The sequence below is a fragment of the Homalodisca vitripennis genome, chromosome 4 (genome assembly GCF_021130785.1).
Source record: "Homalodisca vitripennis isolate AUS2020 chromosome 4, UT_GWSS_2.1, whole genome shotgun sequence".
NCBI classification, from domain to species: domain Eukaryota; kingdom Metazoa; phylum Arthropoda; class Insecta; order Hemiptera; family Cicadellidae; genus Homalodisca; species Homalodisca vitripennis.
In genome coordinates this window covers 118,066,628-118,080,330 of record NC_060210.1, presented here as the reverse complement: position 1 = coordinate 118,080,330, position 13,703 = coordinate 118,066,628, and positions in this window count along the sequence as shown.

Genomic DNA, 13,703 nt, shown 5'->3' with positions numbered 1-13,703 from the left:
AGCAATGCGTCTTAAATGACGACTTCATCACTTCACAAACGTCTAAATAAATCGTAATTTACTATTTTTATCATTTGTTGGGCTCTTAGGTCAGTTGAGAATAATTATTTTGAATAGAGATAGATTATATAGATTAAGTTTGCATAGTGTCACAGGAATTTTGGACGAATTACTAAATTACCATAAAGTACACCCATCCCATCTTATTGCACAAGCAAGGAATCCCAACTTCGACGTCCCACCCTACTGTATGTCGCTGCACCCAATCCCTGTAGTTCTCGAACCTCATTAATCGGACATCTTAATTCGGATGGCAATAAGAACTATGGATTCCTTCTGCTAATCATCATTATGATCGAAGTAACTTTCTCAGAAAATTCCTTAATTTATTTCACGAACTCCAAGTTGTGCGCTTATTCAATGTGTATTGGCTCTAAGCTCCTTAACTCATTTCTCAGTTGTCCGCATTACTTTTCCAGGAAGAATTTGAAAGAACAAATTTTATTTACGATAATTATATGACGAGTTCAATATCTTATAACAATAACACAATAGGAATGAGTCAACTATTTTAAATTAAGGTACAGTTTACATACTTGTTCGTTTGTTAAAATTAATTAGAGAAGTCGTAAAGAAAATCGATAATTGAGAACGAAGATTATTTCCTCCAATCTTCTTACATTGGGCGAAATCTATCAAAGTACAAGAAATCTCTCAAAGTGCTTTGAAAATTCTGTCCTTTTACGTTAGTGACTTAATCATCTTTTGTGATTAGTTGTAAGATGACATTGAATCGCAATAGCAGTTCTACTGTTGTAGGGGCGTTGTTATACAGAACACAATCGAAATTTCCCGGGTAAAACGAACATAATTTTTTCCCATCTTCTGTTAGTGTCCTATTCGGATCAAAGTAGATAGCCACAGAGGTGTTTGCAAGAATACTAGTGGTATTCGTTTTTAAGAATTTGGACTCATTGTCATTAAATTATTTACGTATAAGTTTTAACGGTACTGTCTTAAAGGGAAGTAGTTGGATTTAAAATGTACAATATATTTCTATGGATAATACGTTATAAATTTATATGAGTATTATTTAGGTCAGGGACTGAGGAAACAAGGAGGAAAACTATATTTAGGGAATTAAAATTTGAATTGTATTTTATCTACGACCAGTATTTTAATCTTAATTAACTACGTTGTCCTGAATACAAGATAGTAGTACGCCACGACACGTGTCGCGTATCAGACTTTGCTGAAGCTCAAAGCAAAATTTCAAATAAATAGGTAATCATAGAATGACAGAAAATCGTACGGAGAATAAATTTCTACATACCCGGGCAATCAAAAGAAAAATTTTGTCGGCCTACTTAATGATGGCCTTCAACGATACTCAGGCAAATTTCATGTTAGACATGGACCATAATACAAGTTATTCTTGTAATTGTAAAAATAAAGTACCATAGAACATTTAGTTCTCAATACAACAAGTCTACAGATGACATATTTCTCGACATGTCTTGCCACACGATATATTCACAGTTATATAAGTTTTTAAATGATAAAAGTTCACACACCAAGCCACCATAAAATAATATTGGATATCTTAGAATAATTAGGATAAATGTGTTAAAAAGTAACATGCTAAACTCTTTTATGAGATACTGAGTTTGTTTACAAATTTATTTATTCTGCCATTTTTTTGTAGCCATCATGGTTGCGAATACCAGTAAGACAAAATATTCCCTAACTTTCAGCGAAATCCCATGGAGTGACGTGTATAATCATCGAAAGCAGTTGAAGCTTCATGCAAAATTCCTAGTGTATAAGGTCAGATTGTTTTCGAGTCATCGTGCGTACAGACAGAGGGATTGACATACAGACAGAAGGAATCATTTTTAGTCCCACGAGGGATACACAAGTACACACTAAGGTGCCAAATATAAAACTTTTCAGGAAAACTAGTTTTTAAATTTATTTATGTCATAACTCTTTCTGTAGAGTAGATTGTTGTAGTACATACAGGTATTTTGCAAGATTTTTAATAATATTTCGATGAATTGACATTCTACGATAATACTAATAAAACATTCTGAAAATTGTTTCTTTGAAGTTTGATGTTCTAAAAGATTCTTTGAACCAGTATTGTTGATTTGTTTAGGTGTATATCTATGTGAAAAATTCTGATTAATTATCTGTCTGGACCTTTTAAAAATGTTGTTTTTGCCCGTCTGTGCAATAACGTTTGATAGAAAAGAGACTCGAAACTTTATAGATGGATTCTTAAGGTCGAAGAAAGTACCCTATAGGTGTGGTCAAAATGTCAAAAGGACAGTCCGTCCTTCTGTCCTTATCCATATACCTCTGCCTCTGAGATAACTCTATATAAAACATACATTAAGATTTGATATTTGGTATACAAATTTCTCTTGGTTCAAGTTATAAACCCTATTGATTTCGGGGCCAAAATTTTCTCTTGGTGCATGGAAGAATTGTATTTAATTGGGGTTTAAGTTATGGAGCAGTTACTCCTTACGTATATGCGATAAAATTTCGTTGCTTTCTTTCTCAAATCATAAAGTGTCACTGTATTGTTAATTGACTATTATGTTCGGTTTTTTATATTGTAACAACACTGATTTGACGGCTTTTTTAAATATATAAAAACAAATATTTTAACTGGTGTTGACTCTTATACGATAAGGTTTCTTAATTAACTCATAACGTATTGTTAGAGCCATAAAGTACTCCTAAGAAAGCCACAGATGCTCCAGAAGCATCACGTTTTCATGAGTATAAAAATTGCTTACAATATTTTAGACTATAAGACGTCTTGTAGATTTGGAGAGGCTACAAAGACGCTAAGATACAAAGGCGCAGTGCAGCGGGTAGAGATGTTATCGCTAGATATGTACATCAAGCAACGTCAAGCGTGGATGCCGCTTGGTTGGCTGGCCACTGAGCGAACCTGTGAGCGAACTGTAAGCCCCCCTGCACTACCGATGGCAGACTCCTCTAAAATATACACACCGATAGCCACCGCCTTTAAGAGGGCTTCGTACTTCCTGACTTCGCTTGGTAAAATAAAACCTTCATCACCTTTACCTTTTTTTACATCCTCAACAGATCAAATCGACGCAACAACGTATCGGGGCCCGTATTAAGTCAAGGAGTTTCAAATATAAGTATTGCGCGTATTATGCAACATAAGAGTTTTTAATTAGGAGTCTTATTAAAAATTTGGAGAAGTTCTTTGTATTTTAGAGCTCTTTAAACAATTTAATCATATTTACTACGTTGACTTAATTCTGTTCAATACAACGAGACTGGAAAACGTCAGTTGCAGACCAAGCCACTTCGCTATTTGGTTTCTCAGTCATTATGAAATAATAAAACACTAAAAACGGCATACCTTCATCCTACATTACAAGTACAATTACTTGGATAACCAATCGTTTGGCACAGCGGAGCGTAAAAGATCGAGTGCAGCGACCCATTAGTTCAGATTGTATCGTGTCGGCCAAATCTCCACTGTGATTTTTTAAACGATGTATATAATTTGTATATAAATCTCCACTGTTAATACCCGATTGTAATAAATTACCTGAAGTTTTTCCTCACAAGAACAATATTAACCCTTGTGCTTATTTTTTATCGTCTTTTTTATTGCAGGGTTAAGGAAGATCTCTTGCTTAGTTCTTTTAAAAGGTTTTGGATATTTATATGATGAAGTATAACAAAGATTGAAGTTTTTTGTGAATAAAACAGAAAAATATCGAAAAAAACTAAAAGAACGAATGGATGCCTTTTAATTATATGTTTAAAACGAGACATTTCCTGTAAGTGTACGACTAAAATAAGATCATAAATTGCATGAGGTTTAAAAATTATTCTTACGGGGAAAGACAGGTTATTTTACTACAGCTTACTTAATACTATTGACATGGAAATGCATTTGTGATTATTTAAATTCTCTTTAGGAATATACTTTAGAGTTTTGCAAGACTCTAAGTTTTGCACATTAAGGTCAGTATGAGACTTGATGTGCGTTAAAGAGTACATTCATCTGAAAATGTACTCTCACATAAAATCTTCTCATTTTACTATTGTCACCGAAAAAATGTTTGAGAATGCCCTGAAATAAAGTTTCTCCTTCCTTCCATGCGGGATTTAAATAGACCAGAAAAACAGATGGAAATAGAAATGATGGTGATAGTGGTGTGATGATAGTGATAGTAATACTGAAGCTGTTTACTAACCTCAGTATTCTGGTCGGTGATTTCTTCAGCGAGTCTACAAAAAGACCGAATTCTTTTCCAATTCTGATTAAAGCACTCGATGATCCTACCCATTATCTCATCTAAAATATGCTGAATTGTAGAAAGAATTTAATTTGTGGAATTACCTTAGCAGTAACGTCAGAATAAAATTACACTTGGCTTTTCAGCCAGATTACAGAGTTCATAGTGCCTTTGATCCCAATATTAATGAGAATAGGATTTATTACATACCTGTATATTATCATATAGTACAAGTTACGCTACAATAACGTGTTTCCATGCACGAACTAACTGGCAGCGAGCGTCAGCGAAGCCTATTAATGGTAGGGCTGAGGTAATTCATTTTCGTCTTGAAAATTGACTGACCTATTTTTATATACGAAAGCTTCATTTTTATATACGAAACATGAGATCGATGATGGTTCATGCTACTGCATGAATTTTGGCTGAGCGTTAGCTAAATTTATTACATTGGTCCGTATAAACAACCATGATGGCAATGATAAAATCGCAGAATAAATAAGTTTATAAAAAACTAACTTATTTTATATGAAGTCATACCATGTGACATAATAAAACCTGTAGTCAAATGAAATGAGCTATGGACTTGGAGTTTTGCATGCAACTTTATTGGAGCCTCTTATGTGACACGAGGAAAGCGACCCGAGGAGAGGAATAAAAACGGATCACATAGAGGATTTTAAACTGCGATTCTTTAATTTATAGCTGAAGATCGACTGTGTCCAGGACTGGAAAAAAGTTAGACGTGTATTTTAATGCAGCACATAAAAGGTTAACTATTAGAATATATAACAACATGAAACTATGGGCTTAATATAAAAACAACAATGGACGCGATAGAAATGCGACTGACGTGGATTAAAGCAAGTTTTATCATGAAAGTCACAAAAGGACGTTAGAACATTCTGAACAAGAACTTGAAATATTAACATGAATGGACGTGACAGATAATGTATTGAATACATTTTTTATGCAAAAACTTCATGAAGTTACGAATAGAACGTCAAGTTATTGGGGATGTCAACAAGGGATTTGGGAATAAAACCAAGAACCGATGCGATGCAAATTGAAGAAACTTGATGAATTTGACAACTTCATGAAAGCCAGAAACAACATGTTAATATTAGTTCATATTTCTCTAGTAATCTCAAAGTGGCCCAAAGTACGAGCAAATAATTTCTTTCTCGAGTTTCTAATAAACGTAATGAAATTTAAATAATTATTTAGAGTGAAGTTTATTTGTTTAAACTTAATCGGCGAAAAACTTAGATTCTTAAAACTTGGTCACTTAGTTAGGAATAAATGTAAATATGTGAATTTTAATGACCTCATCACACATCCGTATGATACTGGTACGTGGTATGTACTAGAATAATCTACTAGACTGTATAATCGAAGTAATCGATCATATTAGGTATTATTTGTAATAACAGTATAGACTTACTTAATTTTAGTAAAATATATTACAAATTTATTTAATTTAACGACATATCCATTTGATTAGATGAAAGCTTTACTATTATTACCAATGTTAGGAAATATTAGTTTCATATATTTTCCCTTCCTTTCTCATTCAATTGATAAACATGTTACAGTCTTATGAATAGCCTTCCTTAAAATAAAGCTAAAAATTAATAAAATAGTAATCTGTATCATTCCACTTTCCATGGAACAATTAAACGTTAATAACGTCTGCAATTAGACGGTCATAATCGCTAGTAGTGTATGTACGCATATGTTTACCTTGATATTGTTTATGTAAACTTGTGACACAAACAGTCGTGTGCATGATGTATCCAACAGGATATAGTTGGATTTGTTTTTAATTACAACAACACATTATTTTTCCCCAAGCGTAAAAGATATTTGATTTTGCAAAGGGCGTACAGCTTGGAAAGGGTTGAATCATTGTAAATGTTGAATTTAGCTTCTTTGTCGCCAAACTTGGATCACTTTCAGACGAACATGACTCCAGATTCCAGGAGTGAAGCCTGTGACAGCGTAAGATTTCAGACGACTAAGGGGAAGGTGAACTACATAATTAATATTCACAATTGAGGTTAGTTCTGTTTTGAGGACGCATGCGTTTAGAAGGAAATAACCGTGGAGAAGGGGTCATTTTTCGTTTGGACAAGTGATTGAGTTTGTCATTTGTTGTTGTTTTTGTTGTACTCTGCATTAAGACAAACGAATAAGTTGCCTTAAGACTTTAATGTTTATTAATTATTAGTGTAGGGCTATGTTTTTTACTTAGTTGAGAGAATGTAAATTGTATCATTGAACTTAACAATATATTATTGTGATCTTAACCAATTTTAATACAAATTTTAATTGTTTTTCCTATTAAAAGATTTTTTCGTCGTTTGTAATTCAAACATAACTTAACTTTTTGATTAACTTTTACTGTTATTATTAAAATTGTAATACAGTGACTAAGTTCAAAGACAATGGTTGTAACAATGAGTTAATCATGCTGAATTCTACCTCTGTATGACTGCACCCAAGATAGTTCCATTATTACACAACTTTATGTCAACACCCACCATACTAGTACTTAATTAAAATTAGTTAGCATTTCGAACGTTGGCAGATAAGGAATTTCATTACAAGTTTAGCCTTCTTTAGTGAAAATAGTCTCTCTACAAAGTTGAAAAAATATATAAACGGTGTAATGAATATTACTTATTTCATAATCTAAATAAAATATATATTTAGAGAGCCTATCCTAATAAAATTAGACATATCTGAAGGAATAATCGTATTACAAAATTTCCTATGTTAAATTTGAAGTAAAATCCGGATCACCATCCCACCAAGCCATGATCTTAATTCATTAATCGTAGGAATTTAAAATATCTGAACATATAAATCAGTCTGATTACTTCATTGATCTTTAAAATAACAAAATTTCCCCTTTTATATATTTCTGCAACAAAAGCTGCACTAGCAGCAGTTATATATTACGATTAGTTATTTTCAGTTATTAATACAGATGTATTCCATAATACATATTTTCACTAAAATTGATTCACAATATTACTAACTTTTATCGAAGAGCTAAATTAGTAATTAGCTAAATATGCTTTTTAGCTTGGCTGCTTCAGTAAACAAAGTCCAACTCTAGATATTATTCTTTTGGTAATTTTCAAACCGGTTAACTCTATAAAACATGAATTACCATAATTTCATTACCGGTTTCCTATATATAATATGAATTACATATGTTTTGTAATAAAAATACCAAAACAGGTGTAGAGTTAGTAAAACCTGGAAATGTAACTTTTTGTTGGTAAAAATGTTTTATTTGATTACATAATTTACAAAACTGTGGTAGCTAAATACTACCTACATTGGTTTGAACGAGAGATGTTAAAAGTCAAAATGTGATTTGAAAAGCCAAGGTGAATAGCTAATTAAACCAGTGGATTTGCTAGGACCAAGCGTACAGATAATTCCCTTATCTCCCGGCACGTCCATGTAATGCGATGTTGGATGAGAAAAATGCGATAGAGTCAGGACGTGATCGAGTCCTCTCAGAAGCAATACAAAAACGTGATATCATTCAGAAGTACCTGTACAGAATTTTCATATCTGCAGTATCTATAGACAAGCTACAATTTTTAATCTTTTATTGATTTCCAATGAAAATGAGATTCGTGTTATAAATAAGTAAAATGGACGAAATATGATCATTAAAATACAATAGCAATCAGTAATATAATAAAGAAAGATCTGGAAGAAAGATGGATTTGTGGTAACTTGATTAACGATGTACTCGTTGTGAAATTGATCGATTTGAAAACATCCATCTACAAAACTCATTACATGCATCTAATTTGCCATGTAGCTATAAAAAACGAAATAATTAGGATACAAAAAGTTGTAAATATTAATTTTGCGTAAATAATAATATGCATAATACGAGCGCTTTATTATTTGTAGAACTACGTAATTTATTAAATAGTTTTAAGGCTAAGAAACTTAGGGTTACTAATTAGCAAATATTTTAGTCTATAAATTATAATTTAATTAGATTATGAGAATAGTTTGGAGTGACATGTATTGTTCATTCACTGTTTTACAGATCAGTATTATGTGTGCAGTAATAGGTCAAAAATGCGTTATAGTTTTCGTGATATTTATATGAACATCATATCTGAACTAATTCGTAGAGTGGTGAAAGGGATCGATTCACTGTAAATGTAAGGTTTAGCACCGGTTTATCTTCCTCTTAGTGACTCTGACGCTGTCACAGACTGGATTTGGAGTCATCTGAAGAGATCCATAAAAACTTGGTGACGAAGAAGTTAAAAATGAACTTTTTTGGACCCCTTCAGAGGAATATGATTCCAAATTCCCGGTGTAAAGTCTGTTATGGACGAAGAGATGCTGCACTCTATCTATTCACATTCAACTTCAAAAAATTATTTTAATATAAGTAAATAAGTGAGAATTACATAAATTAAAATGAATTCAGTCAACCAAAAGCGATTTTACTCACTAAACCAGCTTAAGAAACGAGCAAAAAATTTGACGATAGGAATTTTATTGGCACTCCCTAAAATCCATGTAATATATATAATCCTGTTCCAGAGAACGAGGTTGTATGGGAGGTACCATGGAACCAAAGTTCAGTAAAACATCCGGTAAACTTAATAACTAAAATGGTGTTTAACAAAGTTATACCGACATACGTGTAATATTATTAAGACATGGAGCGTTACATAGCAGAATTGAAAGTAACATTCTGACATATGGAAATATTTAAACATTTAAAAGGGTTCTAACCTTGCGTGAAACCCGTACACATTATTATAAACATTACTCTTTATTGAACCCATTATTAAATATTAATATGTATTGAGATGTATTAAGATTTATTTACGATTGAGATGTATTAAGATGTATTTACGATGCCTTTGATTGGTTATTGGGTCATTAGTATAAAGGCATAAGAGAAGAGTAATCTTACAAAATTTTAACTTTCTAGCCGGTGTAAATTCCAATAACAAATGGTGTAACTTGATATTTGATAATAATCCAAGAAAATTTATTCGAATATGAGATTGAAAGACAAAGATGTTTGGTCTAACTGAGGAATGAAACAACTATGTTTTAAAATTTATAACTTGTAACCCACCAACAGAAGGTCAGCACGCCTCTGGGCAACTTTTAATTAAACATCTGATAGTGAAAAGATTCTTTTGTTTGACCCTAATTCTTCTTTAGGTAGAGGCTTCGTAACATTTCGACATTTTCGTATTGTTATTCTTATTTACTTTACGTTGCCACTGCATTAAGTTGCTTTACAATAATTTACATTATGTTTTCAAATATATTAAATGGTTTTAATGGTACAATGGGTGATATATATAGTATATTTTATGTTATAATAACTAGGAATACAGGTTATTTTCAAAGTTTTGATAAAAAGAAACAATTATTTCAAAGTGCATAGTTTATATAATTTTAGTAATGTAAATGAAACTAAAATTGTTAATATTATTTATCTTCGCAGAACCTTTAGATTTTGGAATAAACATTTTTTTGGAGTTAAAATATTCCGTAAACTAAAAAAACCTATTACTACATGTATGTGTTGTTCTGTATTATACTTAATATTCAATGGAATAGGAAACAATTCGTTTCTTAGATCACAAGCGCTTACGTAATTAGAGAGAATTATTAAACAAATTAAAAAAACAAATAAAAAATAGCTAAGAGCTATTTCCCGTGCATTTCCTTACTGTACAGGCAAGAACGTCGTAAGTTGTAACATTTGAATGACCATTACATTGAGTGCTATGGACACATGTAGACCTGTCTTTTTGAAAGTCATTTTAAAAGTGTGATAATTAAAAAAAAAACTATTACACGAGAACATTGTAATCAATAATAAATCCTACAAAGTAGATGCGGACTGAGGAATAAGGCATGGAGCGGCCCAGTGAATAATGCAGGTGGTAAGCCCATTTACCTCGGATTACTCGCACTCTAATCCATTAGCAGTGAAATATCTGCCTGTAAAGGCATATTGGCGTTTAGTTGAAGAATGTCAATTCGTTCCCCTTTCTTTAAAAAAATATTGTACAATTCTTAAAAATAATGTCTGAGTCTGAAACAATCGTCCAATTTGAGGAATAAATTCAAAAATTAAGCACTAAATTAAAATACAAAAAGGAATATTATAAAATTGTCCTCAAAAATTTATTTTCCAATATTTCTGCAATAAATGTCTACTAACACATTAACTAAACTAACACATCCATACAAAGGTAAAGGAGGCTTCAGACCTCTAAAGCAGTGAAAGTAAACGAAAAATGTTATAAAAATTTAATTTGGAACTAACACATCTTAAAATATATTTAATGTTAAATAAATATTTGAATCGCCTATTGAACGGATTTTAATATAATAATAATGAAATAAAGGTGATGTACTTTAAACTTTGTTACTGCAATGGCTACAACTACAATACTTGTAACTAAAAAAGTCTCATTGTAAAAATACTGCATTATACAAAATCAAATTTAGTATTATTTTTAAATTGAAGACTTTATATAAGAAATAAAATGTTGAGGTAATAAGGTGATATACTTTTATGAAAATCACACAAATGCAGTCAAAAACTTAACAGTTTTAGAATGTTTATGACACTTGCCAAACAGTTTAAGTAGAAAAACCACTATTAAAGTTGTAACATTGATTTCCATTACATCTTGGATAAAATATTCATCATTAAAAACCTTGGCAACGGAGAAAAATACTAATAAGTACGATGCGAAAACTTTATTGTTTGTGATTAAGATGTCAAAAAATATATCAAAGTAATAATAATGGTAATTCTAAGCAATGTATGGGTCAACCTCGATTTTTCTCATATTACAATATAATGTTCCAATAGTCAATTAGAAAAGGAAATGGCTAGAATTTCTTGCCGGAAAGCAGTTATAGAGAGCAGGCAACCGCCAGACGGTCATACATTGCTTAGAGTTACCTATTAGTGATGAGGAGCACTGACGTGATCTGGGCTTCAAATTTGGAACTACTCGAGTTAATTTTTTTTCTAAAAGAGCAAGCAGCGCGAAGCGCTGCGCAGCGGGCAGGCATCGTGCGTGATCCTTTTTTTATTAAAAATTTCTGATAAATTGTTATTACATATTACAATATAATGTAGGTAATGTATGTAAAACAATTTTAAACACATAATTACATGCTGGAAAGCAAAGTAAACCAATATAATCCGCCCAATACAAAATCTCCGTAAAAATCTGGTAAAGGAATCTGTGTCATTCCTTTGGCCTGAATCAATTCAGTATATACGAAGATCACGCACGATGCTTGCTTGCCCGCTGCGCAGCGCTTCGCGCTGCTTGCTCTTTTAGAAAAAAAATTAACTCGAGTAGTTCCAAATTTGAAGCCCAGATCACGTCAGTGCCCCTGATCACTAATAGGTAATTCTCGCGGTTGCCTGCTCCCTATAACTGCTTTCCAGCAAGAAATTCTAGTCATTTCCTTTTCTAATTGACTATTGGAACATTATATTGTAATATGAGTTGCCTGCTCCCTATAACTGCTTTCCGGCAAGAAATTCTGGTCATTTCCTTTTCTAATTGACTATTGGAACATTATATTTTAATATGAGAAACATCGAGGTTGACCCATATATTGCTTAGAATTACCATAATAATTATCCACACTACGATACAAATCTGGTTTATCAACGAGAGTATATTCTACTTACTAGCACCGTGGACCATGTATGCTATAGGTAGTTTCAAGAATTAATTTTAATATAAACTCCACTGGACATGGTCTACCAGCTGGTGAATGTTCATTACACTTGCATATTCATTCAAGATATATGACTGAGCCAAAGAAAATATTTAACTAATTCTATACCATATTCACGAATATTCAAAGGAACCACCAGTAGATAGTTGCTACCGAGTACCTAGTCGGTCAGTACTTTTGTACCTCCATAAACGTCGGGTGGTTTTTTGTCTTTTCGTCATCTCTAAGATTCTCAACAAACTGTATAACTGTCTAATCCGTAAATTTTCCTATAGCTGCTCAGAAGATGGTTGATCAAACTGCAGTAAAAAAACGACTAATTTTACGAACATTGCTTTTAAATACTGTAACTATTTTAATATTAAGAATTTTGTTGCTGGTAGTCTGTACTTTATGAGTGATGTTTCAAGAGAACGTGTGTCTAAGTATTTCCTTTGTGCCTGGGAGGTTCTCGGACGTTCGTCTTTGAATATGTAAGTGAGAGGATTGTGAAGCTCCGTATTGCAGAATTAAATTTATTTGTTGATTAACTAATACTAAATAAAAAAGTAAAAGGTCGTTAGGTGAAATAAGGGTTTACAAATCCTCTCCAACAACTTATCTGGGAACCAACGGCTTAAAGGTGACTTGGGACTGCTTGTAAGGACCTTTGTAGAGACACCCATCCAAGCAGCAGCCACTCTAGTATTAGGCTATCTTGCAGATAACCGCTGTACCCGTTACACTGCGTTATTGGCACTGAAGATTAGAACAAGAAAGACAATGTATTTCTATCACTGTTAGTTTGTTCGAAAATTTTGTGTTACTGCAGACTATAACAGTAGTTTTATTTGTAACTGTAAGCTTCTATATAAAAAAATTTAAGAATTCCTTTTTCATCTAAAATGATACAAGAAGAAAGGACAAAGAGATGGCAGTCTGGCGGCACTCTGCCGATCAATGGACAAGACAATAAATCACTGACTTCTACATCAATCGAGTTATTGTATCGAGGCTGTCCCGGTCAGATCATTTCATTCCAAGACATTTCCTTGGTGCTCTGTGTATTATCAGTTTATTCTGACTCACGACGAACTCGTTCATTTACTAAAATAAATTTCCTTAGTAAAAACACACCAAGGAGCGTTTAGTACTTGAAAAATAAAATCTTAAATCTAGTAAAGCTGTATGATATTAATATAGCGCACAGTATAGCATAATAGGCCCCTTTCTTAAAACAAATTTTATAACGTTTATTTAAGCATCTCATTTTCATAGGGAAAATATTGTAAAATAATGAACATTTTTTTAAATGTAATTTTTTATTGCAAATGAAATTATTATTTAGTATTTTCAATAGTGCCTTTTTTAAATTGGCAAATTGAAAAAAATACTAAGTATTATCTTTCTTAAAAATACTCCTAATAGGAGTATTGGAGTATTGTTTGTTTAAATTCTATTTAGAAATTACATTATGAAACCAATGATATGTGCTTGTAAAAACTGTTAACGAAACATATGAAGGGAGTATATTAAAGGTTGCATTGAGTACGTTGTATCGTTCAGGAATTAAGCAACATAATTTTGAATCTTACACGATTTAAAGTAATACAATTTTTGGATGGCTTGGAA